Source organism: Manis javanica, chromosome 7 (assembly GCF_040802235.1).
Source record: "Manis javanica isolate MJ-LG chromosome 7, MJ_LKY, whole genome shotgun sequence".
Lineage (NCBI taxonomy): Eukaryota > Metazoa > Chordata > Mammalia > Pholidota > Manidae > Manis > Manis javanica.
The window spans coordinates 59,752,953-59,777,874 of NC_133162.1; the positions used below are offsets into that span (position 1 = coordinate 59,752,953).

A 24,922-nucleotide genomic window follows, 5' to 3' on the forward strand; every position below is an offset into this window, starting at 1 on the left:
AGCACATGATTTTTTTTGTCCTCAGACGCTGGTCCCAGGCACCCGCCCACCGGTCCTGCCACCCTGCCTCTCTAGCATTGGGGTCCCCATCCCTCCAAGGCCTCCAAAAAACACTCGCCAAAAAAAAAGGGAAAAACGCGCAACCTTCTCCATCCCCAGGCGCCGATCCCAGGCACCTGCTCACCGGCCCTGTCACCCTGCCACCCTGCCTCCCTCTCACTGGGTTCCCTGTCCCCCTAAGACGTCCAAAAAGCACTTGCCAAAAAGAAAAAAATGGGAGAAACGCGCCATTTTCTTTGTCCTCAGGTGCCGGCCCCTGGCCCCCGCCCACTGGTCCCACCATCCTGCCTCCCTAGTATTGGGAAAAATGAGCAATTTTCTTTGTCCCCAGGCGCCGGTCTCAGGCACCCACTCACCAGTCTTGCTGCCCTGTTTCACTGGTATTGGGGTCCCTGTTCCTTTAAGGCTTCCAAAAAGCACTTGCCAAAAAGAGAAAAGAAAAAAAAAAGAGGAAAAACACGCAATTTCCTCCGTCCTCAGGCTATGGTCTCAGGCACCCACCCACCGGTCCCGCAGGGAAAAACACACGATATTCTTTGTCCTCAGGCGCTGGTCCCAGGCACCCGCTCACCGGTCCTGCTGCCCTGCCTCCCTAGCACTGGAGTCCCTGTCCCTTTAAGGCTTTGAAAAAGCATTCGCCAAAAAAAAATCCATTCCTGTTTCTTTCCACCCGCCAGGAGCCGTGGGGAGGTGTGCTCGGGTCCCACCGGGCCAGGGCTTGTATCTTACCCCCTTCGCAAGGCGCTGGGTTCTTGCAGGTGTGGATGTGGTCTGGATGTTGTCCTGTGTCCTCTGGTCTCTATTTTAGGAAGAGTTTTCTTTGTTATATTTTCATAGATCTATGTGTTCTTGGGAGGAGATTTCCACTGCTCTACTCACGCCGCCATCCTGGCTTCCCAATTTCTGATATTTTATCTTTTATCCCTAGGACGTCCAGTTAGTTTTTTTCTTTCTTTTTTTTTTTAGTTTCCAGCACTATAGAAAATTCACCAGATGTTCACACATTTTGTCCTCCTTTCTACTAATCCTTCTACATATTTATAATATTATAATAGCTGTTGTAACATCCTTGTGTCCCAATTCCAGTATCTGGCTCTGGGTACTTTGTGGATCTTCTTCGAATGACAAACTTTTTTCCCTTGATTATATGTTACATTTTCTTATTCTGTTCTAATATGTTGTATTTTGTGATTGTATCTTGGATATGTATAAAAAGGTGGTAGATAGTGTAATAACTACTATTTACAGACTGAATGAGATGTACATTTACTCCTTCAGGTCAGTAGGATTAGGGCTGAGTCCATCTAGTATGTCGTTTAGCTGTATCTAGGCTTTGTTGAAGTTTTCAATCACTAGCGCTCCCAAATGTTTGAAGGGCAGACATAACTCTCCTTTTGTCAATATTTGGGATCTGGTCATCAATGACAGTTCAGGGTTTTACCTCTACTTTTCAGTTCAGATTTTGGGTATCTGGAAGGGGTTCTCTTTTGTCGCAGTTCCTCTCTTTCTGTATGTAGGAATTATGCACTTTCCAGTTGGAGGACTTGCTTCCAAACTTTTGTGTGCTGCTGTTTTAACCCGATGAAGGTTCTTAACTTTACTATCACACCATTGACTCTGTGTGGGCTTTGAGCTCTTACTTGATATTTTTCCTCTGTCCTGTTCTCAGCCCAACTGTTAGGATGCCAGTATACCAAACTCATTCAATGGTCTGAATGTTTGTGTCCCTCCGAATTCATATGTTAAAAAGCCAATGCCCAAAATGATTATATCAGGAAGTCAGGCCTTTGGTATGTGATTATGTCATGAGGGCTGAGCCCTCATTGATGGGATTCGAGCCATTATAAAAGAAAATCCAGAGAGATTTATTTCCCTTCCACCATGTGAAAATACAATGAAAAGTCTACAACCTGAAAGAGGGCCCTCACTCAACCATGCTGGCATCTTGATCGTGGAGTTCCAACCTTCCAGAAATACATTCCTAATTTATAAGCTGCCCAGTCTGAGGTATTTTGTTACAGTAAACCGAAAGATCTGAGACAACCTTCTGCCCTGTAAGGATACTTTCTCAGGTCTTTTGCCTATCCTAGCCTTTATAACACTGCTTTTGTATCCTCAGTAAATGGCATGTGAGAATTAGCAGGTGCATTTCAAATCAGGTCTGAGGCTCCTCTGGATTCTAATCCAACAGGTTCACTCATATGTCACATTAAAAATTTAGTAAAATTTAAGACATTTCTTGTCATCTCTTTCTATGGTGAATTTGCTGTTTCTAATCTCATGCCACCAGGTGTGGAACTCATTTCTTTCAAGAAGTGCACATCACTTTTTTGAATTTAGTTTTTTCAGATTTATTGCTTCATCAGACTTCTGACGAGCTCCCCAAAACTGTGAATTTGCAGACCATCTAGTTTTTCCACTTGGTTAGGTATGGTTCAGGGGTCTCTTGACATTTTCTAGGAACTGATCAGAAGCATAACTCGTTTACTTATTTTCAACGTTTATTGCACTTTTATATTAGGTGTGATTTTTGTGAGAAACATAGGGTGTCCTCCCCGTTTTAAAATCTTATTATTTTTTAATGTCCTGTGTACTTTATGTACTGACTTCATTCCAGACTCCTTCATTCTCAACTCTTATTTTCCCCTTCATCTGTTATTTTGAAAGTTTATTTTGCTTGCTAGGTTTTATTTTATAGAAGAAGACAAAATTAAATAAATAATAACTACATAAATACATAAATAAAATATTTGATTTTATTTAAAGGTATTTATTTTTTTTAAAGGGACCACAAAGTACTTTTGACCTATATCCCCTGCAAGATGTATGTGCATTCATTAGTGTAGGGGAAACAGAATCAGTGTCATACCTCCCCTGGATTCTTTTCTTTTGTCTTCAAAGTTCTCTTGTTTGGCCCTTATAGATAATCTTGTCACCCAAAAAAGCAGTCATTGACTGAAAAGTGCAGATGTTAAGAATGAGGGTTCTGATTCAGAAATATCTAGATCACTGTATTGCTTCCTATTGCTGCTGGAACAAATTACCACAAACAGTGGTTTAACACAAAACACACGCACACATATTTTTATTTTAGAATCTATAGATCAGATGCCTGGCATATATCTGACTGGACTAAAGTGAAGTTTGGCAGGGCAGATCCATTCTTGGAGACTCTCAAGGAGAATCAGTTTCGTGCCTTTTCCAGCTCCTGGACTCTACTTTGTTTCTTCGTACAAGCCTTAGTTCTCCATGTTCAAAGCCAGAAATAGTAGGTTAGGTCCCACGTAGCATCATTTTGACCTCCTTTTCTGCTTCACTCTTCCAGTTTTCCCAACCGCTCCAATAATCCAGGATAATATCCCAGTTTTGAGGTCAGTTGATTGGCAACCTTAATTCCACCAGCAACCTTAAATCCTCTTGCCATGCAACTTCACGTATTCATAAGTTCCAGAGATGAAGATGTAGACATTTTGAAGGCATGGATACTCCACCTACCATAATCACATCCTGATTGCAGACTTGAATCAGCATACTGGTTCCACCACTTAGAATTTGCCCACAGTGTTATACCTTTAAAAACTTCAATGTCCTTATTTGTAAAGTGGGGATAATCATTCTAGCTTTGCTTATTTGTCATTAAGAAATAAAGTGGTAATATACAGAATTAACAGAAAAGAATGAGTCAATAAATGTTGGCTACACTAGTATTGATAATAAAATACAACTAGAGGATGAAGACTCAGGCAAAAAACTTAAAAGTGTACATATTTTATCTATTCTGAATTTTTATAATTTGCTGGTAAGCTATAAAGAATCAGTGTAAACGTACTTGGGAAATGCATAAATATAATTTGAAGAAGTACATCATTAACATGACCTTTATGGTTTAGTACTGTAGACAAAATTGATAATCATAAAAACATTAGATTTTTAACAATATGTCCATTACTGCAGAGCTTAATAGCATGGATGTGCTCATAGAATGTTAATCACCATCCACACAGACCCTGTGGATATTTCAAAGATGCCAATACCATCCTAGCATCTGCCATGGAAGCAGATGCTATTTGCATGTATTTTCTACGACAGTCAATGAAGGTGGCAGAAAAAAATACCCTACATTTTAACACAAGCTGCTCAAATAGTCTAGAACATATTTGTCTTGTCAAGGCACTTTTTAAAAGTTATTGTAAGAGATGAGGTTTGTAGGAAATACAGGGTTTAGACAATTAAGAAATACAATTTTCTGGACTTACCTTGCATAAATACAGTGTGTTTGATTTCTAATCACTTGCTTTCATTAAATTCTGAAAAACAGTATTTTTAGCAAATGGAAAAAGGAAATAGATGTTCTTTCATTTGAACCCTTCCACTGATTATTATTTTTTATCAATTTTACCATCTATTGTGCACTTGAAATCTAGAGTTTCTGTAAGATATATTTACAGAGGTTGATATGGTTACTTCAATTTTTAAAGTTTTTTTTTTCCTAACAACCTTATCAAACTTTCCTCCAATCCCATAGGACTTTTTTAAGTAGATCCAACGACATGATTGCTTCTCAGGACCACTAAGAAAATCTTAACTAAGTCTAATTTTCCAAGCGGCCCATCCTAAAGTGATTTTATCAGTCCTAAACAGCAGAAGCTAGATGGCAATAGTAATTTCTTAAATGTTCACCCAGTCCAGATATTCTATATGTAAAAATAATTGGATGGGCCTTTATGCGACATTGTAACAATAACATGTAAGAGAATGACTACGTATAGAGCAAGAATTTTTTATTGATTTGAACATAATTTTATACAGATAAAGAGATATAGTAAATTTTGCCATAAGACATTTGTGATTAAATAAGTTATTTTCTCTTTAACTTGGTAGAGCTCATTCATACTGAACCATGTCGCCAATGTATGCGAGGTGTGCCAGAATGTAACTTTCTTGAAATATTTTATCTGTTTCTTATACTTAAAGAAAACAGCCTCTACATCTAGTTTTATTCAATATCCTTTTAATCATCTCTGAGGTGGTTATTGATGTCAATATGATTTGCAATCATGATTTCTCTTGATTATATTAAGTAATGGCACCTATATCAGTTTACATGGGCAGAGAACATTTTAGTCCCTCTAAAAATGTTTAGTTTAGAACATTCTGGGCTTTGGTGGGATAGTAAATCCATGATTGCTATCCATAAGAAAAATTATATCTCTAATGCACAGAAAAAGAAAGATACCATGCGAATTCCTACAGAAGACTTTAAAAGGTGTTGTTTGCAACAGCTTGTGACTGCTCCCAGATCTTCCTGTTTAACTTCTCATCAGAGTTCAACCACGCATTTCACAGTCTAAGGATGTTTCTGAAAAAATTGACATTAATTAGGAGATTAAACATGTAGGTTAACATGTAGGCAAAACACTCAGCATTTTTTTAAATTGGGAAAGCAAAGTCTTCTCAAAATACAATCCAACAAAATATAATCCAAACTTGATTATGTTAAACCCATAACTGTTTAATACCTAAATCAAAATTTACCTGGATCTCTTAAATAGAAAATTGTAAACCAACTAAAATATCCCACATTTAATGGGAATTGATATACTTTATAAATATCTTCCACTTTTCCTTCCTCCCAGAATGATATATAAATTTTTGATACAAATGAACTGTATTATAAAAGATAGTTAAGTATACAAAAATACACTGATTTATTAATTAGGGCTCCAAAGTCTTACCTAATCATTCATATTCAGATTATCTCCTGGTTTTGAAATAAATATAAAATCCATTATTAAAATAATTACTTTAGAGAGAGTACAAGGTTGTCCAGTCAAGAACATCTTAATCCTATGTATTTGAAAGTGTTAAAATATGAACTGCATATGTGAATGCAGCACAGATAAGAATGAAAAAGTCTGTCTATTGAAGTATTAGGCCTATAATTGAACACACATAATTTTAATTATTTTCCTTTATCAAATGAATCATTCTTTTATTTTAGAAAGTTAGATTGGGTGAAGTTTTCATTACAGTGAAATAAATACAAATACTTCAGCTTATATGTAGAATATTTTATAGTGGCTTTAAAAAAAATACATCAGATGACCCATTATACAAATATATTACTTTTCCCAAATACTTACTTTTCAGACTATCATAACAAAATACCACAGACTGGTTGGCTTAAACAACAGAAATTTATTTTTCACAAATCTGGCGGTTGAGAAGTCTAAGATCAAGGTGCCAGCTGACTTGGTTCCTAGTAAAAGCCATCTTTCTGGCTTACAGATGGTTACCTTCTTGTGGCAAACTTACATGATTTTTCTTCTGTTCTTGTGTGCAGAGACAAAGAGGGGCTGGGGAAATGGGAGGCTATTTAATGGGTACACAGTTTCAGTTTTGCAAGATGAAAAAGTTCTGGAGTTCTGTTGCACAATAATGTACATAAACTTAGCACTGCTCAGCTGTACACTTAAAAATGATTAAGATGGTAAATTTTAGGTAATATGTTTTTTGCCATAATTAAAAATTTTTTAGTTGATTACATTAAATTTCAACTCTAAAATCTGCAATAGTCAAAGCAAATATTCAATAACAGAATATTTCCCTAAATATTTCTGTCCAGATAGCCCTGCCATTTCCCCAAAAAGCCTTTTGAGATTTATTTTTAGCATTTTTGATCTGGACCTACTAAATGTTATAATTTATAAGAATATTAATACACAGAACATGTATTTTTAGATGAGTGATGATATTTTGAAGGCAGTATTTCTAGTTTAATATTATAGTTAAACTTTTTCTATATCTAAGGAAATGATTTAAGATATTTTAAATAACAAAAGCAAGTTATAAATGGAAATCATTATCACTTATTATGATGTAATTCAATTAATTACATTAATATGTAACTCTTCTCTATGATGTACCACACCAAGGTATTTCCACTATTTTAGAATAGAAAATAAAATGTATTAATAAACTTGTATAAGAAAAACAATTGTTAGTCTATCCAATAGTAGAAATTCTGTTTCTCTCTTGTAAAAGTCAGAGGGGAGGGGAAAAAAGTCAGGGAGGGCTTGTCTGCGTTAATGAAGGCACCGTGCGCTCGCTGATTGATCACAGGCGCAATCAGGAAGTTGGTTCTTTGGGGCATGTTCCTCGCGCCCTTGGATCTGTAGGTCCTGGATTTACAGAGCCGGTTCAACGTCACGCTAGTACAGCGCCCGTCCTGCTGTGCCACCCTCTCAAAGTTGTCTGATACCCAGGGCGGGGGTGCAGGGGCATCCAGAGCATATTTGCGGGAAGGGGCAGGAGCTGGGGAGCTTGTTGGGAATTCGCAATCTATCTCCCGGGAGAGAAACGGGAGGAGGGACCGCCCTCGGCCCTCCAGGCGGGGAGGACAGAGCCCGGGTTGCAGTTCCCCGCGTGCCCGATAACGCCGGGGGCGCCCAGGCCCGCGTTTGGCCGTCTCCAGCGCTGCGCTGACTCGGCTCGCCCTCTGCGGGAAGAAGACCCGGGTTGTCCGGCTCAGGCTCACTCTGTCCGCGGAAAAGCTGTAGGGCGTTTGCTTCGGGACTCCAAGACGGCGGACTCCGTCCTCGCCGGTTGCTGGCTCCGGCTGAACGCGTGTCTCCGCCTGGGAGACGGCGGCGAGGCCCGCCGCGGGCACGGGGCGCGCGCAGAGGAGTCTCCTCCCCGGCTGCTGCGGGCGTTAGCCCGTCCCGGGCCTGTCACAAGGGAACAGGGGAAAGCGGGGCCCTTTCGGCGTCGTTTCGAGTCAGAGCCACTTTGTGGGGTGGAGGTGGGGGAACAACAGCGCACTAAAACGTCGCCGGAGCAGTGGGGCTTTCGGCGAGCGCCTGTTCTCCTCGGGGAAAGCTGCTCTGTGGTTCATGGGTGCGCCGGGTTCCGCAGCCTGAGGCCGGGCGCGTGCGTGGCCCGCGCTGACCCCGAGGAGCGGGGGCGGTGTCCGCTAAGCCCGGGAAGCCCTTCCCTGTCCGCCTTGGGAAGGATGCCGCCGGAGTCCGGCCTCGGAGCCTGTGAGGATTTCACAGCGCTCAGGTGCCGCTTACCTCCCGGCGCCCGAACCATCCTGATAAACCAAGAGCCCCCTCCTGAGCCCACCTAGCACCCTGAGGCTCCTGCCAGGAAACCGTCTGCCTGCCCCGCTTGCTCTTGCTCTGCCCGGGGCGTGGACGCTTTTGCGTCTCCACCTAAGTCCCGCGTACCCGGAGTCAGGAATACACCCGAGCGATTTTCCAGCTACGCTCGCCTGCGCTGGCCACAAGTCAGGACCCCTGAAGTCTCCGCCGCCCAGAGAGCCACACAAACCGTGGAGGTGGGGGTGGACGTGGGGAACAGGCTTGGTCAGTGGCAGGGACCTCCCGCAGGCAGGCAGCATCGGCCTTCACTGTTCTTGCTGTGAGGAGGCCCTCCCCACAACCCAAAAGCATCTGCGGGAGCTCTTGCTCGGAAGACACTGAACCAAGCCGGAGTGCGGAACTGCAGCGTCCAGTCTTCCAACCTTGTAGAAAGTTTCACTGGAAACCTGTTTATAAGAAACATTGTTTGATCTATGTTATTTATGCTTTTTGAAAGCCCTTCAATGTGCACCTCCCCTCCCCACTCCTAATTCTTGCCTGATATTTATGGGTATGTTCACTACGAAGACTAAAAATATCGCCGTTGCCAGTTTCCAAAGTTTGCAACACCTTCATGGTAATGTCTTCCCCGTAAAATCTGATCAGACCCTCCTATCTCTGGGCTAACGTCGCAGGCAGAATAGGAAGCTCTAGAAATACCCCGTACGATGCAGTGCCCAAGGGAATAGTCCTGCTCGGAGGAGGTGATTAGGAGAGCACAGATATTTGTGGGTTTTCTCAGTGATCACACTACCACACAGAAGTGGGCATGCACGCTTGCGCGTAGCACACACGCACACACACACACACACACACGCACACGCGCACGCACACACACATATCTTTTTCTCCCTGAACGGCCGCTAGAGGGAGGGCTTCTGGGAGGTCGTTCAAGATGGACCAATATGGAGGCTGCTCTCTAGCGGAGTTTGTGTTCTCACTTTTTTAAAAGGCTTCCTGTGATTGTGATCAAGGCTGATCTACTTTGGTTAATTTGGAAGTGTTACCTGACCTTTACAACGACAGATCTTGGGACTCTCCATTCTATTACCCCTTCTTCACTACTCTGGACACTGCAAGCATCAAGGAGCCCAGAACAGAGCCAGGACACCAAACAAGTGTGCAATTTCAATTGGTAATTTCTTTTCCCTGAAAGGAAATTTAGGAAAACGCCGCGAAATGTGAATCCTGTGTTTTGAATTATTTTTACACTTGTGGTTAATCTTATTCTGCACTTTAAAAAATATAGCTGATGTATCATTGTTCTGGCAAAAATGTAAAACTCACTTGGAAACAGAATCGTTCATTTTACACAGGATAAATAGACAAAATCCTCTTTCCATTGTATTTAATTTCTCACTGCCAACCTGGAAATAGTTACAAAACCTTAGAAAATGCCATTTATAATAACCTATTACTTTAAAGAAATACTACGTCCTGTGCAAAGGCTCTTAAATTCCTATTGGTTCTCTAAGCATGAAAATCACCTAAGAAAAAGAGTAAGCTTCATTTGAATACATTGAAGAGTTTCATCTGTTGTGACTCAGACTTAGGCAGCAGGCATGTGGGGGTTAAGGGGGTATTCGAGTATTGTTTTAATTGGAATTTCAAGATGGAAAAGGCCAATCCCGTCCACGTAAAATGCGTCTCTGTGGATTTCAACTAACTTTGCGAAATGAATCAGAAATGATGACTCAAACCTGAGCGAAAGAGTAAAGGATTTCCATGAAAACCAGGTGTTGAGCGCTTTGGCTTCCCAATAGCGGATGCGCGCGCGCAGAGTGGCCAGACCCCTTCTGCACGCAGCTCAGGCTCTGTTCAGTTCGGCAAGCGCACCCACGGCAAAATGCTACCGGCATACCGTTTCCGATGATGAACTCGGGGGCTTGACTCTCCGCAGCGCCACCAGCACTGTTTCGTCCCCGAGGACAGCCACTCTCGACCGCGCGAGGAGATCGCCCTCTGTGCGCTCCGACTCGCGGGGCGGGGAGCCCTGGCGCTCACCCCGCGTGCCCAGCTGCTGCTGACGTCCATTCAGGCCCTTAAATGGGTCTGTCCCTGCGCAGGAGGGAAAAGACTTTGTAGCAGTCACTTTGCCCAAAGGGAGTCGTGTCTCTGCTTTTGGAGGCGGCAGCTCTGGCTCCCCTCGCTCCTCCTGGATTTGCGTTGTTTCTGTCCTCTTTGCACCCAGTCCCCGCCAGCTTCTCCAGCGGGAGGCGCCTTTGGTATTGCACCCCAGGGGAGAACCAACAGGGCTTCCCATGTACTGTGCTTCTCCAGTGGACTCGAAGACCAGAGATTACAAGGTGCGCTCGGGGATCGCTCAAGGAGCAGGGAGCTTCCTTTCCCTGATTTTGGTTGCGGCAGTTGGGGCGGGGTGTGTGTGTTTTTCTCAGAGCTGGTGCAAACGTCCTCCTCGCCCAGGCACCTGCACCCTGTTTTGGTTTCTTCTCAATCCTGTGTGTGCGGTTCCAACATCAAAGTTTTTCCTCCCATACCCAAGAAAATCTGTACGTTTAATCCATCTCCTTCCCCCTGCGCGGTCTCCGCCAGGCCTCTTGGCTGAGTAGTGAGTGGATAGCGGGGCGCCCAGTGTGGCAGCGGCGGCGGCGATCGGAGCGACCAGACAGAGCAGAAGAGAAGGACCTGCTGCCGGGAGCTCCCTGGATAACCCTTTGACGGGCGAAAGAGCTGGCTGAGAGCGCTGAAGAGGAGCCGGAGCATTCCGGGACGCTGGTGCCTGAAAACTGGATTTTAATCATTATCCTGGTTGTGCGTCTCTCTCCCTTTTTCGTTTTTGGTAACTAGTCGAGAGAAGCGCTTGGCACGAGCGCTCTGCGGGACCCAAGCTCCCGCTGCTCCGGATTCGGGCGTCCGCCGCTGCGGAGGAGCGGACGGGAGGACGCCAGCGGATGCTCCCTGGAACCTGGAGGTAGGCGAGGGGGTGGGATCCTGATCCTAGAGCTCAGCCCAGACTCCGGAAAGGTGTCCGGTTTCACGGAGCTGAGGCGTTCTTCTCCCCCTGGTTTCCCATCGCACCCTCCCCTCCTCGGATTCCGGCTCTGGAATAACCAAATTCACTTTCAAGGTGGACTGCCTTCCACGCCCATTGCCTGAATGTCCTGCTCCTTACATTTGGTCACATAGTGGGTATGTGAGCTTCGCTGGGAAGTTTATAGCTTGCATATTTTGACATGGTCCAACTTGATTTTATTCAGTTTCTTAAAGGATGTGTTTCCTGTGGGCAAGAATTATGGGAAATAATATCAGTGTCATAGACAACTGCAATAGCAGCTCAGAAATCAGCTTCATTTTCTCCCAAAAGTTTTTCCTGTACAAGTTTCCTTAATGTCCAGATGTAGTGCATGAAGACTTGCTTTATTTCATTATCTATAAACTGGGAAGGGGGCTCTCTTTCTATCATTAAAATACAAGACACTTGAGGACATTGTAGTTTTCTTTCATTCTTTATTCCCCTATGCTGTCCGTGTAACAAAGCACCATGAGTGTAGAGAATGGAACACTTTTACAATCTGCAGAAATGATGAAAGACTGCTGATTCCAGCTTTGCCTGAAGTTTTTACTTAAATACCTGATCTTTTTTTGTTAAGAGGTAATTTGGGGTAACACTCAACTAATATCTTGGGTGCAATTCAGCATGGTAAGATTTTGTGTATAGTGTATGTAATTGATCCCTGTAGCTGCCGCTTACCTAATGAGAGAAATTGCACGAAATGATAGAAAGAGCCCCTTGATTTTTTGGCAAATGATATTTTTAGACTGTAGGGAAATTTTAAAAAATTCATATTAAAATTTACATGGCAAGAATATGGATGCATATATGAAAACAGGCAAGTTAAGTTTAATAGAGATGTTTATTGAAAATCAGTGCCTGGGATTTCCTATCTACATATGGTAAGAAGTGAAATAAATGAACCAGTTTGTATTCTGAGCTTTTGATTCTTGGCTCTGTAGAAAGACTACTGTTACATTCATTCTCAATCTCATTTGTGGGTATAGAATAATGTTGGCTGTTTTTTTATTCACTTCCTCACACATGTGTGCAGTAGATTCCAGTAAGTCCTGTAAAGCAGAAAGAGATGAGGTCTACAATCTGTCCTCATGACACATGCCATCTTTCCACCACCAAGTATCCTTCAGATAAGCTGCAACTAGTGGAATCTGGAGCTTCCTCCTCTCCTTCTTCTTAAATTATTCCTCTTTCTCTTCTCTGGCTCTTGTGTACTTGTGGCCTCCAACCTGAACCTGTATCTCCCTCTGAGAAATAGTGCCTGTCACTCAAAGTTTTTCTTCACAGGGCAGCTCTGAGTTCGTATTTCCCTGAATTGAAATAGGTTATTACCTCAATAGTAAATTTTGTGCAGTCTTTGGATAGATACTGAGTGTACCCTCTGCTAAGCCACATGGGGAGGCGCGCTTAAAGGGAGGCTAGAGTGCAACCGAAGTGGTGAGACAGGAATACTAAGCTAGGAACATGGACCATACCTAAGGAGAGAAAGAACAGTGTGGAAGAGAAGGAAGGAAGCTAAAATATGAGGTAAGTATGTGTTCGTGCGTATGATAGATTATCAACAGAAATCAGCCTTATCTTAGATCTGCATGAGCAGGTTCATCTCAAAGGTCAGACTTCTTGCTTGATAAATACTTTAAAAGGATTTGGGAATCCCAAAAAATAAACAGTTCTCATTTATAGTTATTGACTGTCATATAAACCCTTCAGTCATAGGGTCTAAAACATTTTTTCTCAGACTTTAGTGCCTAAGGAGGCATTAACAACTGAGGTTTCTGACCCTCAACACAGGAGAAATTGGTTCAAGAGGTTCCAGTTAACTTCATATTGAAGACCATGGGTGATTCCAGTTCTCCAACTTCAAATATTATTCCGTGAAATATCAAGGCTTAGTGTTAATAAATTTGCCTTTGTTATGAAGGTTATCATACAAGCATGTTAATCTGAAAACTTTTCCTACTATTTGTTATCTTCTTGAATTTTCCTTGTTCTCATTATCAATGTCATTACTATTGTCACCTCTGTGCTGTTAGGAGACGGCTATTCTCAAATATCAAACTTCTCTTATTTGTGTTGTCAAAGTGCTGGATCGTGGCTGTTTGAGATTAGATGCAGGCGTTACTAATACTGAGGTGATGGAAATGTTTCACAATTACTGAGATCTTAAAAAAGAAAAAAATCAGTGTGCTGATGGGTTCAGTTAGATAATAGCTTTAAAATTAATACTATGATAAACTCTTCCTCATCAGAGGGAGACAATTTAAAAAATGTGAGTCTTTTATTTCATATATTTGCATATTTACATTTTTCCTAATAATACAAAGTAAGTCAAATAGCTTTACATGAATTGTGAAAAGAGAAAGTAAACTTAAAAATCCCTGCATTTTTTTCCACCAACTCTCATCATTTCCACTAATAAAACTTCCCAAAGGTGACATAAAAGTAAAGGAAGTGATTGATGAAATCCTGAACCTAATGAAAGATTAGTCATTTCTTTTGAATCTTTTTTTGTGAGTGACATTTCCATAAAATTCTTCATTTTCCCCATTCTTTCCAGCCAAACTAAGTTGGTCTTTCACTGTTGTGGTCTTAAATATGTGTGTCATTGACATTTTGGATATCAAAGTTCTAAGTTTCTAATGTCTTTGTCTTACAGTATTTTCTATGCAATGCTACTGGTACAGAACATGTTTCACAACAGTAAGCATTTGGAGCTTTCTATTATTTAAAAAGTTTTCACAATAATGGCACACCTACACATATGGATAGAGGAAGAGGATATTGCATTTGCTTATTTTCAGGGGGAAAAAACACTTTATTCGACTGTATATATGTTGTTTGACTACTATTTTAAGCTTTGTGCATGTTGATTTTTTTTTAAATGCAGCCTGCATGCTTTAACAAAAAGAACCTCTCAAGTAATACATGGCACAGATTAATGTGAGTTACATGCTAATTTTTTAGTTGAGTTTTTTTTATTTTTTATTGTTTAAACTCCAACAACCTGTTTGGATATTTGGTTGATGACACCCTAATTCGAAACCTGGGAAGGAAGTCACAAAACTAGTTTAATCCTAGCAAGGTAACCTTAACTAAGGGATGTATGTTTTTGATTCATATAAACTCCAAATCACAGATGTTATGATTGATATATTAAGATTGAAATATAGTGCAACATGATCCAGGATTTCTGCCACACTTTAGAGACATTTTAAAAATAATGACATCACTGATAGCAACGACAATCCATTTCTATGTATAAAACCAGAATTTTGCCTAGAAGTTCTAGAAACTTCTTTCTGTGTAACATAGCCCATATCTTCCCATGGGGTGAGGGAGTAGCCCAGATGGTGGCACTGTTGTGATGAATACTATTTTGTATAATTATACCCTAGAATCATCTATAGCTACCTCTATCCCAATGGAAACTTTGGATTTTTCTCTAGTGACACATTTTCTAATAGTTTTTCAAATTTATATACTATCTATTAGAAGTCTTGAGTGTCCGTTATTGCTAAGGACAGCCTTTTAAAATGATTCTCCAATCTTGGTCCAAGGAAATCTAGATAGCATGACTATCTTTTCCTCACTTCCCTGTGCTCTGATACAAATCACATCATATCTATAGAAGATATTATCTCTTAAAGTAATTTTACATATGCCATATATATATACATACATATATATTTTTCATCAGCTGCAATGTTATGTATATTCTCATCTGTCTTCTATGTTCTTAAAATCAAAATGGTTCCTCTTCCTCATCCACCATTTGCATTTAAATTTGTCCATGCTACCTGAAAAAGTTCATTCACACCAAGTCAGTGATTTATGGATTCCTTTAAAATAGGCTGCTTTGCATTTTAATGGAGGGCCATTAGAAGAAGACAAATCCTAAAATATGCTTCCATGAAGGTTTTCAGATCTTTAGACTAAACCCTTACAAGTTAAAGTCTCACAAACCACAGTCACATGTATATAAGGCCAGGTTTACAAACTGGTTGAGATCCGCTGGTCTCTGCTATTTGATGTCTCATGCTTGGAGTACAGACTTCAGGTATGAACACCAAATGAGCGTTAGTACATAAGTGAGATTTGGACAAGCAGAAGAGGACATTATCATTACTAAATCCAGGGATCATAAGATGGAATGCAGTGACAGAGACACATCAGAAAGCTGGACCACATGTTAGACCCTCTGTCTTTCTTGGTTTGTGATTAGCGTGTTTATGAGTTGGACCAGGCTAGAAGACAGAACAGTGGTTCAGAGAACAAATCCAAGAGGCCGGAGAAATCATGGTGCCTGGGTCCAGTCCATAATGTCTTTAGGGGAAGGAGAGGACATTGGCCTGCCTATTCTTTAAGTTCTTCTTTTGATAGATAATTTGGGAAATTGTTTTATGGGATGCCAACTAAAAGTTCAATTCCTGGTGAAAAGCAATTCTTTATTTTTTCTTTAATTCTTAAAACTATAAAACAATTTTTTTCTAAGAATTACAACACCTTACTTACACTGAGATGTTTCTGGACTGCATTCTATAGCTGCATAAAATAGGATGGAATAGAAATACTGGTTTCTGTTTTAAAGATGGAGAAAACATTAAACATGATTTATTTCACTTTAGGTGTTCTCCAACTCTCCTATGATTTTTATTTGTGAATTACTCACTTAAATCCCCACTTGGTTTTCAGTGTTGAATTCTTCTTAGGAGTGAAGCAAGGAGAGAGAAGGAAGTACAATACCTGTTTTGACTTAAAATATTTAACTATGAATGATGTAAAAAATTTTTCCGAAGTTATTTATTCATATATCTTTTTTTACATTCCTCAAATAATAATCAAATCATATTTATTTAGAATATATTTATGTATATATGTATGTATATACACACTAGAATTTTCTCCCAGATTTATTGAACTTTTTAGTCTAATTACCATGCCTATCACTTTTCACTCTGAAGTTCTTTGTCCATTGCTACCATAGATAGACTTTTCTGAGAAATTAAATAATCAGTTAAATTTTCAATTATCTAATGGTGTGCTTCAAATTTCCCTTTAAAATATTCTTTATAGTGTAACAATCAAATAGGTATACGTTAAAAATTCATAATACCCCAGTTCTTTTATTTTCTTTGCTAAAACACAGGCCAAATGCTATTTAAATTATTATTTATATTGTACATTTTTACAGATTTCAATATACTTAGAATAAAAATCATTTGTGTTCACCAATGTCTAGTTGCTCTGAAGCTGGACATTTTTCCTTAAAGCTTTTTTTCTTCAATTTCCTCACTGCTACTACCTCATGACTATTGTCAGCCTTTAATGAGATGATTCAAGTCACATGCTCATGGCAGTGTTGGACACGCAGTCTGGGCTCTTCATAGGCAAACACTTTGAACAAGTTTTCGGGAAGAAATGAGTAGAAGAGTGTAAAATCAGATAATGACTGCTTGGTAGTTTTATGTGTATACAAATATCTCCTTATAGAATCAATATGTTTGTCATAGTCCTGAAAAGGAAAGTATGTATTTTTATGATTTTTATGTATGTAAGTAAAAATACAGATTAAATTGTTGATTTACTTTTGCCATTAGGACACTCTTAGGAATATCAAATTTTCCATCATTACAAAAATAGATTCACACACAGAAAGCTACAGCAAACACCAGACTTAAAATCCTCTAAGAGGATACCTGAAAAAGTTTTTCCTAAGTGAATTTTCCTAGTGAATGACTAGTTCAATTAAAATTAAAACTAAAACAAAACAGATTAACAGAGGCAGGGCAGGTTTACTGAGTTTCGGATTTCTTTGGCTTTGAGTCGCTACAATTAAAAGAAAAAGCAATGCAATTAAAAAAAAACAACAACAGCCTGGCTTCCTTCTGGAATTGTTATTTGTTCTATATCACTGTACTTATTGAAACTTACCTGAAAGTAAAGCGTAGTTATTAGAAATAATTGTATTTTTTAAAATAATGACTCTACATTCTGGCCTGATTTCATTAGAATTGCATTTATAAGAGTTCATTTGTTTTTCAAAACAAAAGAGTGGCCTTCAGGCTTCTTTATGCTCAGTAGTATCAATTAAAAGTTAGATGAAAATTAATTTAAAAGTTCAGATGGAAAACAAAGTCTTAGAATAGTGTTCAGTTCTAAAAGCTGATTACTGTGAAAGGGATATTTGTCTCTCAGGATAAGTCTTCAGGCTTAGATCTGCAGCTAAAGTGTCTCACCCACTGCCACTTTGAATTGAAAGATGTAATGCAATCAGATTTTTCCCAATTTAAATGGTCATTTTCAGATAGATAATTAAGAGGTTGAGAATTAAAAGAAAGAGCACCAAAGATGTTATAAGATTATTTCATTCAAACACAATGTGGAATCAATACTGTTTCTCTGACTATATGTGCAGTAATTGTTAGAAAGAGAATGTAAATGCAGTGGGTAGCCCTGCCATGGAGCTATTCAATTAAGTCAGTGTAATTTTTAATGATATAATTCTGCTGACACTCATTGATCTACTGAACTAGTAATTTGCTTTTTTGTAGTTTCTAAACAGCAAAAATATGTGCACATTATTGGGCTTTCACAGATACACTGCATGTTATGTTAGATTCATTGCTTGCAGTAATTGTAGTGATTATACCTTTTTTATAAGAGAAGTATTACTAATGGGAGTGTTCTATAGTGTTAAGTCTCTACCTGAAGTCTCTTCTTGATCTAGACCTTACAAATAAACTCTGTCTGCTCTACCTCATATTCAGTGTGTAATATGAAACACGTACAGAATAATAAACACCCCTATTTGGAAAGAAAAAGAATGGGAGATGCATCTTAGACAGTGGCCTTTGTGGAATATATTCCATTTAATTCCTGCTTTCAAACTGGCAATTTATTTCCAAAGTCATATCTTCACTGTTATACCTTCCTAAGGCAGATATCAACTGTCATTCAATACTAGTATTCTGTATTCTCACCTATGTTTTCTAACATTAGAACTTGAGTAGGTACAGCTCCACCTCCAAAATTACCTTAGACTGGAATATTATGAATGTTTCACTGACATGTATCTTGAGTCACCATCATCCAGACTTGGGTAACAATTTATTTGCTGCCTACCCAGCTGACTCTCAAGTAGGCTTTTGCTACAACACACTTTACTTCTTGGTACAAATTTCTTTATCACGTAGGATTCTACTTTTTTCCTCATAATTTCAGAATAATGCATCTCAATGATGATATCAATCCTACCATTGAAGGATATCCCTAATTTCTACTTGCCTCTAATTCTTTATCAAGCTCATTTTTATCATAAATAAAATGAACTGTCTTTTGTCATTTATAAATTTACTCTAAACGTTTTTATGACAATATTTTTCTACTACACAAAACTTTTACCAATATTATGCAGTTCCATTATATCTAATGTTGCCACCTGGTATTAGACTGAATTAGAGCCAATGATGTGTTTTGTCGTTACTGTTACCAATTTTTAGAAAGTTGGATTTGATGTCAATGCTTGTAATTTGAAGAGTCTTAGAATTTTTGACTTATTTGAAAATGTGGAGGAGTCAGAAATAGTAAGGTAACATGACTGGATGGGAGCGATGACCTGCAGTAGAGAAGCTGTTGTTTCAAGTACATAAGCCGGTCTGACTTCAGTTACAGTTGTCATCACCCCACCTTAATCTTGGTATTGATGGTAATATGGCATTGATTGCTCAATACTGTAAATACTGCTTCCAGAAATATATTTATATCTTTGTGAATGTCCTCATTTTTTTAGTGTATCTCTAGAGTTAAAAAATACTGGATTAAAATATATACTGGAGAGGAAGCAGTTTGTACTTTCACTCAATATTTTCCCATTTTATTACTGTTTCACATTCTGTCTTTTTAATGGTGGGATTCACTTAAATATATAATAGTTTTTCATATACCTCATTTCTGAAATGATTTCACATAAATTTAAAGTTTTTCTAATGAGTGATTCATTTTTATTTCTTATTACTATTTTTCACATTGTTATCTCCAATTTTCATGGTATATTTCAATGTATGTATTTATCACTTAAATTTTTATGTCAGATCTATTGATACTTCCCATTACTTCTGCCTTTCCTGATTGGCATAAAAATCCTTTACACTGTGCAATCATTTGAATATTCACATCTATGTCTTCTATTTTTGTTTTGTTTTACATTTAGTTATGGCCTGAGCTCATTATAACATAGGGATATGATTTTCTTATAATTTTCCATATAATTTACCAATTATCTAATGATTATTTATTGAACAGTTTGAATTATGATATTAGAATATACATCTGAATTAATGTTGAGGGCTTACTACGAAAGGAAAATTATTTCATTTCCTTTAAAAGGTACACTTTGCTTATGTGTATAAGTCGTATTATATATTTTAATCATATGTCATTAACAAGCCTTATGTTACCATCCTACTAAGAGAACCATGGTTGTCATACTAAGTATGACTAATATAGTACTCCTTGTTAAATCAAATTTGAAGAAAAAGCTTTAGAATTCCCCTAAGATGACTATTGGAAATAAATCAAGCACTTTGGTTTATTTAAACACTGATGGTTTGAGGTTGATCATACAGGAACACTGACCAAACCACTTTAACAAAATATCTATTAGCAAAATTTTTAACATCAGCAGAAAATATTATTCCTTTAAAGGTCATTCAAATTTTTATCATAGTAATGTGTTCTTTAAAATTGTGTTCAAATTCTATGTGGAAATCACCTTCAGAAGAGAGGGTATTTCAAATTCTTTTACTGTAGGTCATTTCTGTTATAGAAGATACTATTAGAATGAAGCTGTCTAACAAAAATATTCCTAAGTCTTGCTTTATCACTAAAGCATTTAAAACAGTAGAACAAATTCCTTCCATCAAGTATTAAGATAACTACTTGGTGTTCTTTCCAATAAGATAGGCCTTTTTATGTTTCACTGTGAAACTGAAAGAGCTGCTATAAAATTAATGAGCATGTTTGAATTCATTACAATCTCTAAAAAAGAATGGCTCCCTCTGTCTTCTGGTCTCTATTTTAGCAATGAGTTTAGGAAAACAAACATCCCTATTTTAGGTAATAACTTCTACTCAGAGACTGAATTTATTATACATGTCCTGACTGTTAAATAATATACACTTGACATTTCAAAATTAAAATAAAACTTAAATAATAAAAATTTTAATTATTTTTTTCTTGTTTCTTTTTCCTGTCGTAATAGAAATATATGGCATACCTTGAGTACATGGCATTTATATCAATAATGGCCTAGAAATACATTTAATATTTGAAACTTTCATTAATATTTGTCTTTTGAATGATATGTGTCTTTTCTGCTTTGAACTACATGGGTAGGACTTTCTAGAGGATAGGGAAGATTTGTGCTGGGGACTTAGAATAGGAACTTAGACTTGTATAAAATACCTAGTTTGCAGAGCATCTGCAAGTTCAGAAAAGCAGGAGAAATAGGGATCATTATCATAATTATCACAAATAAGTATCTTTCTATGTCTATGCTGTATTATATTTTGCTTTCTCCCAAACCTTTTGGTAAAGGGGTGAGGGATATTACTTTTGTTTAATTTAGAGCATACCTGTTTGAAAGTTGAATGTGTGTAATTGAATTACTGGTTCATATGTTATAATATGGAATATATATTCCAAAGTATGGAAGTAGTATACATACCCCAATCATGCATTTTGTTGGTGGTGCTTCTATGGTGCCCACATAATCTGGTGGGAAAGGCCACAGATGCCCAGGAATCCTGGGGAACAAGGTGGCATCTAAAGAAAGGCTACTGTGTTACCAACTCCCTGCAAAGGATTAAGATAATTGAGCCTTGAATAATATTTACTTGGAGATAGAAAGTAAGGGGAAGGAAGTTAGGCCATACAAGCAAAGGCTAGTCATGGATTACCAATGAGACCCATCTAGGGATCCCAAGTGAACTGTATTTTGGGAGTAAATATGTGTTGGAGAATCTCAGCTTTCCCAACAGGGACAAACTACTACGATATGACAGCTTCAGAACACTGTTCCATAGCTTATTTAATAATGAAATTTAGGTGGCTGTTTCAAAGTACAAAGTGTGATTACTTGCATTCAATGAAATCTTATGGAAACCATGTCGATTTATTAAAAACAGTGCTTAGATTTTACATGAATTACATTAGGTCACAAAGATATATATTGGCAGAGCTGGGATAATAAACCAAGATTTCTGACTTTATTTATGATGTTTTTGCCATTGGCAGAATTCTGCTATTTTGTGTACTACTCTCTAAAACATACTTATTTTCTGCTAGTTTGACAGATTTTGTGTAAAAAATTCAATGAAGACCTTTGTTTATATCTTACTTTAAATCAAATTCCATAGTTTGAAGGGTTTTGGTTAGTCATAGAAGTTCAGTATTCTGGGTGTAATAAGAATTTTTTACGAATATCTAGTTCTCTCCTTCTAAGATCTTACACAACTGATTAAATAATATAAGGTTATGTAGCAGAACCCCACGTTCTTGTTCTTATGAGGTATTATTTTGGACATATTATATGTAATTTTAATTTCCAGGAAGCACTTTGATATGATGGAAAGAAAGTAAAAAAATCAGAATTATGAGTTTTGAATTCTTGGCTTAGCCCTTTTATTAGCTGTTTAATCTTGGATAAGCCTTTTAGAATTTCAGTTCCAAATAAAAAAAAAAATGCAAAGCCTGATTTAAATGACCTCAGATTTTTAACACTGACATTCTTGGATTCTACAAATATGCATTTTATTATTTAAGAATGTGTTCCCTTTGGATAACTTGCATGAAATGCTTAGGTATAATTTCACTTCTTTCAGCTAAAATGCCATATTTTTAGGTGCATTAGTCAAACATCCAAATCTTCCATATAGATGTTGTAGTGACAGAATTCTGGCAAACTTTAGTCTCGGGTGGTTGTTACCCCATAAACACCTGGATCATTAGACATTTTGAAGATGTGCAAGTTTGACTCTGGGGGCGTAGTTGAGTCACTGAGCACTGTCAAAATAAATGTCTAATCACACCATTTAGTAGGTTGACTGCTGGATTCTGAACAGTATCTTTTAGGCTCTTAAGTAAATAACAACAGAAAAGTCTTAGTCCTTCACTTAAATAGCTTTAGGATTTGAAGTAGCTTGCTGTATTTAATGAAAGCTTCAGCATCTTGAAATGACTTGTCCTTGTCTTTCACCATCTACACAATGTTATTTCCCCGAGCTTTAACACCATCTGTAACTGAGATTGGAAGTTAAAGTGAGATAAAAACCAGTGAATCAAAGCCAAGCTAAGTCATTAGGATAGCTTATTTCCCCTTTCTGTCAGCTGAACATGTGAATAATCACATGGAACCTAAGGGTAGAAAACCTGTATCACAGTGAATAATGAATGATTTAGTTCCAATTAAGAAATTTCCTTTTAAAAAGAACAAGTGTAATGGCCATCTTATGAATAAATTAAAGTTAGTTTGAAAACATGGTTTTGTTAAACAAATTTGAACTGCTTTCCGTCACTTCTAGAGTATTACAACTTTTATTTTAGAACTTGCAACTTCCCTTTTGATGTGGAGTCAGCCATGAAATCCTCGAGTGATAAGTTCAAGCCAGGATTTTGTTTGTTTTTGGTCTTATAATTACCTAAGAGATATCTCTAGAAGTTTTCAGTAAAAAGCATATCATGTTTGAAGACCATATTCTATTTTGCCTATTGCTTAAGGCTAGTATGAAATTTTTGCTCCTTATTATTGAAAGCTTACATTTGTTAACAGAGTCATTGTGCTTACTTCTGTATTATGTTTAACAATATCTGATCAGTGTATAATTAGTATTTATTTTCCAAATTTTACTTCTACAGAGCAGTGCTTTCTCAAAGCAATTCTACACATGAAAGTTCTGCATAGAATAGCAAGATTATTTGCAATGGAAAGTGTTAATTTCATGAATTATTTATTATTTCATGTATATGCTTGAGCATAAACACTGTTAAATAGAGATACCATAATTAATTTTTTGAGATATTTTTTGGTATAGTTCATAAGACAATGTATATATGGATTAAATATGTGATAGTAATATACAATATCTTTATACATAAAAGAAGATGCTTTTCATCAAAACATATGATTCCAGTGTTTAGGCATATAGGCAGATGTAAAGGTCTGGATGGTGGGTACACCTTTGAATAATACCTAGTAGCATTTTACATATTTCAAAGAACTTTTCAATGTATTAGCTTGCATAGTTATTGTAAGAGCTGTTGAGGATGTTAGAGCAGGTATGATTATATCTATTTGTAAAAACCAAGATTTAAAAGCATAGTAAAACCCTATACTCATGCAGTAATCCTAGAGCTGTCATTGAATGCTGCATCTCTTAACATTTGCTGTGATGTCCTTTTTATATAATGCAATAAATACAGGTTGGATAAAGTCGTCTGAAAATATCAGTCTTCCTCATCCTTTTTGCATATATGAGAATCACAACTGCTCATAATCAGTTAAGATTTCATTTTTACCTTCTGTAATAGCCTGTTATGAAGCATTTATAAATGGATATAAGTTTATAAAAGAAAGTTCTCCAAATATTGTGTGTATAATTGCATAATAATTTGGATGACTCAATAGACATATTTAAATATATACCAGTTATTTATGAATATCCATAGTTTACAATATATTCATGTGAAAAAAGATATAATTTTTAACTAACCAGTGAAACATAGGAAATGAGTTGGAGGAAATGGGGCTCTTCCTTGACTCCCAGGAGTCAGGATCTCAAAGAGGTATCTTCTGTCCCATGGTCAGTGAGATTAGGGAATGTTCTCTCCTCTTTAATTTTTGAAGATTGGCATTAACTCTTGTTTAAATGTTTGGTTAAGTTCACCAGTGAAGCTGTATGGTTCTGAGATTTATTTGTTGGGAGACTTTTGATTACTGATCAGATCTTCTTACTAGTTACAGGTATATTCAAATTTTCTATTTCTTCATGACTCAGCTTGGTAGGTTGTATATTTCTAAGAATTTATCCTTTTCTTCTAGGTTTTGCAATTTGTTGGCATATAATTGTTCATAGCAGTATCTTAAAATCCTTTGTATTTCTGTGATATCACTTTCATTGCTCCTCTTTCATTTGGACTTTATTTTAGTCTTCTCTCCTTTTTCTTAGTCTAGCTAAAAGTTTGCCAATTTTATTTATCTTTCAAGAAAAGTTCTAAGTTTCATTGATCTTCTCTATTTTTCTTCTCTCTGTTTCATTTCTCTCTGCTCTGATCTTTATTATTTCCTTCCTTCTACTAATTTTAGATTTAGTTTGTTCTTTTTCTACTTTCTTGGGGTATAATGCTAGGCTTTTTGTTTGAGTTCTTTTTTTTCTTAATGTAAGCATTCATAAACTTCCCTCCTAGGGCTGCTTTTGCTACATACCATAAGTTTTGGTATGTTTTCCTTTTTATTCCTTATTTTGTCTTAAGGTATTTTTTAATGTTCCCTTTGATTGTTCAGGAGTGTTGTCTAATCTCCACATACTTGTTAATTTTCAAGCTTTCTTCTGTTACTGAGTCCTGGTTTCATACCACTGAGGTGAAAAAAAAAAGATGCTTGCTATGATTTCAATCTTCTTTAATTTGTTAAGAC

The 24,922-nt window shown here is 37.6% G+C and overlaps 1 protein-coding gene across 2 annotated transcripts in view; it reads left to right on the forward strand.

Annotated features, from left to right (window-relative positions):
- The first annotated feature begins 9,419 nt into the window (after positions 1–9,419).
- The window catches only part of PCDH15 (protocadherin related 15), a 1,663,341-nt gene continuing 1,647,838 nt past the window's right edge, over positions 9,420–24,922 (forward strand). For both annotated transcript variants that reach the window (XM_073241042.1, XM_073241040.1), the window contains exon 1: positions 9,420–11,133. The gene's annotated coding sequence lies outside the window, so the exon portion shown is untranslated. The remainder of the gene's footprint in view (positions 11,134–24,922) is intronic.